Source organism: Manacus vitellinus, unplaced genomic scaffold, assembly GCF_001715985.3.
Source record: "Manacus vitellinus isolate BGI_N305 unplaced genomic scaffold, ASM171598v3 scaffold_1_pilon, whole genome shotgun sequence".
In the NCBI taxonomy this organism is placed as follows: domain Eukaryota; kingdom Metazoa; phylum Chordata; class Aves; order Passeriformes; family Pipridae; genus Manacus; species Manacus vitellinus.
The window spans coordinates 926,566-933,532 of NW_021939396.1; the positions used below are offsets into that span (position 1 = coordinate 926,566).

At 48.0% G+C, this 6,967-nt stretch overlaps 2 non-coding genes across 2 annotated transcripts; both read left to right on the plus strand.

Annotated features, from left to right (window-relative positions):
- Nucleotides 1-318: 318 nt before the first annotated feature.
- TRNAF-GAA lies at nucleotides 319-391 on the plus strand. The gene has a single exon. It is a non-coding gene; the product is annotated as a tRNA-Phe (tRNA).
- Nucleotides 392-5,990: 5,599 nt separating this feature from the next.
- TRNAF-GAA lies at nucleotides 5,991-6,063 on the plus strand. Its single transcript has one exon. It is a non-coding gene; the product is annotated as a tRNA-Phe (tRNA).
- Nucleotides 6,064-6,967: the final 904 nt, after the last annotated feature.

A 6,967-nucleotide genomic window follows, 5' to 3' on the forward strand; every position in this document is an offset into this window, starting at 1 on the left:
CATGTCCCTTCCAACTCCTTGAATATGGCAAAAAGGGGATGAACTTCAGCCCCACTCCCGTCATCTCCCATGGAACATCTCCCTGGGCCTTTTCCAGAGACAGGGAACTGCACTAGAAGGATAGTGCAGTATAGATCAACCTGATCTAAATGGACACATTTGATTTCCCTGAGTGCCTGGTGTTGTTTGAGAAGGCTTTTCTCAGTGTTCCCCAGGGACAGAACAAGAGCCAAGTGTCCCCTGGGCCAGTTGGAGCTGCAAAAGGCTGAAAGCTCTTCCTGTTCCAACAGGGTTTGTGCCAATGGCAGCCCCAGCAGGGCTGAAGTAGCTCAGCTGGGAGAGCGTTAGACTGAAGATCTAAAGGTCCCTGGTTCAATCCCAGGCTTCAGCAGGGTTTTCCTGCCCTTTTGGGTGCCCAGGGCTGGGATTCCAGTACAACAGAGACATGGACAGGCAGGAGAGAGGCCAGCAAAGGGCCAGGAGGGGGATGAAGGGGTTGGAGCATCTCTCCTGTGAGAAGAGGATGAGAGAGCTGGGAAAGGTTGCCCTGAGAGGTGAAGTTCCCATTCTTTGCCATATTTCAAAGCCACCTGGATGTGATCCTGGACAACTGGCTGGAGGTGTTCCTGCCTGAGCAGGGGTTTGATATCCATGAGATCCCTTCTGACCTCAACCAGTCTGAGTCTGTGAAACAGGGACATGTTTTTAATTCAAAGCCATCATAAAAAATAGTTTTAGAAAGGGGTTTTTCCTTAGTTCCTTCAGCTGTTTTTTCCCAGTCCTGTGTCCTGGACTGCCCTCTAAAGTGGTGGTGATGTTGAGTCACTGGTGTGGGAAGCTGTCTACTCTGCAGCAAGTCCAGGAGAGGCCACAAAGATTGTTAGAGAGATGGAACTCCTCTCCTATGAGGAAAGGCTGAGAGAGGGATTTGTTCAGCCCGGAAAAAAAAAGGCTCCAAGGAGACCTTAGAGCCCCTTCCAGTGCCTAAATGGGCTCCAGGAGAGCTGGAGAGGGACAAGGGCATGGAGTGACAGGATGAAGGGGAATGGTTTTAAGTCAACAGAGGGATGTTAGGTGGGATATTGGGAAGGAATTCTTCCCTGGGAGTGTGGTGAGGCCCTGGCACAGGTTGCCCAGAGAAGCTGTGGCTGGCCCATCCCTGGAAGTGTCCAAGGCCAGGTTGGACAGGGCTTGGAGCAACCTGGGCTAGTGGAAGGTGTCCCTGCCCAGGTCAGGGGGTTGGAATGGGATGATGTTTAATGTCCCTCCCAACCCAAACCATTCCATGGTTTATGACCCTCTGAGCTCTGAGGACAATCACTGATGCCCCACCACCTCTGCCAGGCAACGCTGGGGGCTTGGAACAACACCAGCTACAGCTGCAGAGTCCTCAGCAGCAGCAGAGCTCGGCTCCTTGCTGGAATTAATGATTCCATCCTGCTTAATTGAAGGTGTCTCCCCTTTGCCCTAAATGTTGATCCCTTCTTTGACCCACAGGAGTTTTGTGGGTTCCTTCTTGCCTCTAATGGTGGTGTTTTGATTGAAAGAAGGATTAAATCCTCCCCTACCTTCACTTGTGCCCTGTCCCCAAGAACAGCAGAAACAAAGCTTTGACACCGCATTACATAATTTTCTTCTTGTGAGCCCTTACAAACACCTTCATCTCAGGAAAAATTGACAGAATCTTGGAAATACCTCTTCAAAGAAATGGAAATAAAGAAAGCCTGACTGAGACAGCTTAAAACTTTGGATTTATTGATGGTAGAGGTGAGATGAGGCCTGAGAATGATCCAGACCCTGCTCTAACCATGTAACACACTCCTGAAAAATAAAGGGAACAGGGATATGGTGGTGAGTGACTGTCAGGGAAAAACAGGTGGAGGTGTTGGGAAGACAACACAGTCAGGGAACATATTAATCCCTTGAGACCAGGACAGGCTTCCCACTTCTTTTCTGCCTACTCTCATGATTATTTATGATTTGGAGGGGCTGCAGGGAGTTACCATTTGGGAACTTTTGAGATATTATCCCTTTTTTTTGCAGAGCCACAGTGTGATTCCAGAGGGATCGGAGCTGCAGCAGTGTGGGGAGGTTGCAGTGCAGAGCCTGCATCACCTCTCATTTTCAAAACTTGTAACTAAGGATAAAACCCACAGATTCCTGGTCTCTCCCATGGCACTCCTTCATTCCCTCTTTGTTTTCTGCCTGGCTCTTCATATTCCAAAAATCTGGAATAATTTCCTCTCCACGCCGAGCGTCAAGAAGGACAAAATCCCTTTGGCAGCTTCAGGGCATTGCTGAGAAAGGATTTAAAAGCAGGAAATAGCCCGAAATTCCCAGGGCGATCCCGCGCGTGTGGCTCGGATGCTGGGGAAAAAGGGACTGGATTGACGGAGGAATGGTCGTAAAGCAGCAGAAAAGAGGGACTTACGTCAGGGCTCCTAATTTCCATCTCGACGTCACCTAGCAACACTCCAGATAAGGGCTTTCACTTCCGAGGAACTCATTCCCTGGGAATTTTCCCATTAGGTGGCACCACTGGCCTTGAGAAGCCTTTGATGTGCCTTGTCTCCTTCGAGCCACGTTGACCTAAATCCCAACTGGGAGACCCCGCCCCAAAAAGCTCAGGAAGAGTTGGATGAGATTCGTGCAGACCTCAAAGTGATCTGGGCTATTGGCTGTGATTTGATTTGGAGAAGAATTTTTGATAGGACTCAGCCCATCTTTGCACTGGATTCTGGAAAACCCCACGGGAAGACATAACCTGGCTCCTCTGGGCATGAACTTCACCAGAGTTTGAGCTGAACTCAGGAGTGGAAATAACTTTTCTTATTGGCATTGATTGGATAATTTAATTCCTGGCTGCAGGGAGGGAGCTGTAACTCCCAACAAAGCTGATCTTGGTGCATTTATGGTTTGCTGCTGGAAAGGGGATGCCCAGGTTGCTGGGAGAGCATGCTGACAACGCCCCAGGTGTCACACAGAGACCTCCAGAGTCGACTTCTGAAATTTTTCGTTCGGATTTTGAAGGTAGATTCAATTTTGGAAATCAGCATTTGATTTCTGTGGGCTCTATCTGGTGACTGAGCAACCTGGACTAGTGGAAGGTGCCCCTGTCCACGGCAGAGGGTTGGAATTAATTAATCCTGAAGGTCCCTACCAACCCAAACCGTTCTGTGTTTAGGTCAGGTTTAGTGATTTGCCTTTTTGCCCTCCGAGAAATCAAGTGAGACTAATCCCACCCCAGGAACATTTTCCAAACTCCTGGGTTTGCAGTAAAAAATGTCCTGCTGGGTCTTCTCCTGTGTTCTTTGCTACCTGTCACGCTGCTCTCCCCATCTGGCCTTCCAGGAATTTGTTGATCTCCAATGCTGCTGAACTAAATAGCTCCCAGCTCTTAAGAGAAGAACAGAACAATACCATTTCACAGAATCAGAGGCATTGATGTTTCAAAATAGACACTGGATTATTTTGATTTGCCTTCAAAGACAAGAGTCTTTGAAGAAAAGCTAAGCCTGGAGCAAAGCTGCACGCCAGGCTTTAATAACCCTTCAAAGCAAAGCTTTATGTACAAGGGAACACTTGTGATGGGCCACACAATAATCATCAGCTGATAAATCATCTGGCTCTGCAACCCTTTCTCTTACTTCCTTCAGCATCCAAATATGGGAAAATAAACCAGGAAGAGTTTTCAGTCCCTGCAGGCTGAGCCAAGCTAGATTTGTAGGATCTGTAGTCACTGAATTGCTCCTTCTGTAAATAAATATAACCAGAGCTGCTCTGAACATCCAGCCTTGTTTTGGGAATGATTTTGCAGGGGGCAGATTGCAGGATTTCTTGAAAATATTTACTGGGACCAATTCCCAACTGCCTTCTCCTTATGGATCTTGAGATCCAGGTGGAGATGAGAGAGACATTCAATAGGATAGAGAACAAGGATTGCTCATTCCCACATCAGAGCTGAGACCTAGTCAGCCTTCAGGCTCCAACCCTGTCAGCAATATTGGAGATTCTTCTCATTTCAGCATCTCCACCAGACTCAAAACAGAGGAATCTGGGTTTGGGTTGTGTTGTCTTTTGGCCAAGGTCTTTAGTGATGCCCTGGACATTAAAGATCATCTCTTTCCAAGCCCTCTACCATGGGCAGGGACACCTTCCATTACCCCAGGTTGCTCCAAGCCCCGTCCAGCCTGGCCTTGGAAACTTCCAGGGATGGGGCAGCCACAGCTTCTCAACATCTTGAGTCACTGGTGTGGGGGGTTGTCTACTCTGGAGCAAGTCCAGGGGAGGCCACAAAGATTATTAGAGAGGTTGAACTCCTCTCCTGTGAGGAAAGGCTGAGAGAGATGGATTTGTTCAGCCCAGAGAAGAGAAGGCTCCAAGGAGACCTTGGAGAACCTTTCTCTTGGTACCACTGAGTTTTCAGGAGCTGGATCTGTCATATGTAGGAGACAATTTATAAGCTTAAATGGGAGTATCATTGCTCAGCTGGCCAAAAATGTCCCCATCTGAGAAGCACAAAGATGCTGTGACCCTCAGCCACACGTGTGACCAGTTCCTCAGTGACCAGGGGTGGGATCACAACTGGGATCCAGGAATGAAAGTGTTTTTGCAGGAAGAAAACCCACTTAGGGTATGATTCTGTTGTCTGGATATTCCATAGCCTAGTTTGGGAGCCCTAAATATCAAGGAACTGTTATCTAATAAATCCCTGGGAGGAAATATCTGCTGCTGTCGAGCTGAACATTCAAGCCCAGATTAAATATATTTTTGACACCTTTCTCTACCAGATTTTTGACAGACATGGAAAACTCACCGTGCATTTCACAGAAGTATTTTGGGAAGACGTGAATTTGGAGCTGGGGAAAGATGGGAGATCGCCCTGGGAGCGAATTATTTGCAGGATAAGCTGGTGGGTTGGGCAAACCTGTCCCATCTCACCACATGAATCTGCCAGGCTCCCATTCCCTGGGTGGAGAGAGACAGATTGGTGTGCAGAGATTAGCCAGGCTCCATGGATAACTCCAGATCCTTCCGTGGGCTCTGTGAAAAGATGTTAGGAAAGTCTGTTCAATGCTAATGCTTTCAGCTCAAGGCTGCTGTTTAAATCCAGATTTTAACTGTGTTTTATCATAAGAGGCCAGAATGATTTGATCTGGAAAGGACCTTAAAGATCATCTCATCCCACTCACCTGCCACTGGACCAGGTTACTGCAAGCCCTGTCCAACCTGGCCTTGAACACTTCTAGGGATGGGGAAGCCACAGATTCTCTGGAAAGCCTGTTCCTGTTCTCTGAGTAAAGAATTTCTTCCCAATGTTATGGACCTTGGCCTTCAGGAACAGCAGTGAGCCCCAATTTATTATTTCTTATATTTATTATTTCTTATCAGGACATGCTACAGGGAAGCGGTTTGGGTATTTTAGACCTGTCCAATGTGTATTTTTGGATATGTCAGACCAGCCTGAAACCCTGAACAGCACAAAAAAGAGAGATGGTCTGAGGGATGAGACAAGACAATGTCCTCAGCACCAGCCCAGAGAGAGGAGTCTGTGTTTGATTGTCCCTTTTACTCTCTTCCCAGTTATCTCTTGAGCCTTCCCTACAGTGAATTTGTCATTCACTTCATCCTCCACCACCTTTGTCACTCCACATTCAGCTTCCCCTTCTGCAGCTTTGTAGCTACAGAGACTTTACTCCATCTCCTTGTTTTCCTTGCAATGATTTGTGAGCTTCTCTAATATCAAAGTAAGTGTTTTCCAGCTCCATCCTCCAGATTCACATGATTAAAGTCATGCATGGAAGTCACAGACACCGACAGGGAGTCTGGGCTGGCACCTTGAACCAGTGCTTTTGATCCCATTCTGCCTGTATCTTATTCCCTGAAACAACTTCCTTCTCTCCCAAGCCAAAATCAACTAAAGGCTGCCCAAAAAGGCTGAAAGATCATCATATTTCAACAGATTTTGCAACAATTGCAGCCCCAGCAGGGCTGAAGTAGCTCAGCTGGGAGAGCGTTAGACTGAAGATCTAAAGGTCCCTGGTTCAATCCCGGGCTTCAGCAGGGTTTTCCTGCCCTTTTGGGTGCCCAGGGCTGGGATTCCGGTACAACAGAGACATGGACAGGCAGGAGAAAGTCCAGCAAAGGGCCAGGAAGGTGATCACAGAATGGGAAAGGTTGGAAGGGACCACAGTGGGTCATCCGGTCCAAACTCAGGGTCATCGCAGAGCACAGGGCACAGGATGGTGTCCAGATGGGTCTGGAATATTCCCAGTGAGGGAGGCTCCACACCCTCTCTGGGAAATCTGTTCCAGTGCTCCATCACTGCCCAGCAAAGAAGTTCTTCCTCATGTCCAGGTAGAACTTCCTGGGCATCAGTTCGTGCCTGTTCCTCTTGTGCCATTGCTGGGCCCCTCCAAGCAGAGCCTGGTCCATTTTCTGCCCCCTCCCTGCACACACGGACAGACAGGGATGAGGTTCCCTCTCAGTGTCTCTTCTCAAAGCTGAACTGGCCCAGCTCAAGGGGATGAAGGGACTGGAGCATCTCTTTTATGAGAGAGACCTGGGGCTGGCTCTCCTGAGAGGTTGTGGAATCTCCATTCTGAGAAATTTTAAGAAACCACCTGGATATATCCTGGGCAACTGGTCCTCAGTGGTCCTGCTAGAGCAGGGGGTTGCACTAGAAAATGTCCAGAAATCCCTTCCAACTATTCTGTGTGGAGAGGACAAGGACAAAAGTTTACATCTAGAGAAGAGAAAAGCCAAACTAATTAAATCCTCATATTTTCCCATCAGCAGTGTCCACGTGGTCAACCAGCCCAACCACCCTGGCTGAGCAACCAGCCAACAAAGAGCTGTGATAAAGATCAGGGTGTTGGAAAAACCAGACCCACACATAAATAAATAAAAGGAGGTTTAAACACTCCTATCCTTGAAACATTTATCAAGGTGAAGTTTTTCCTCTTTT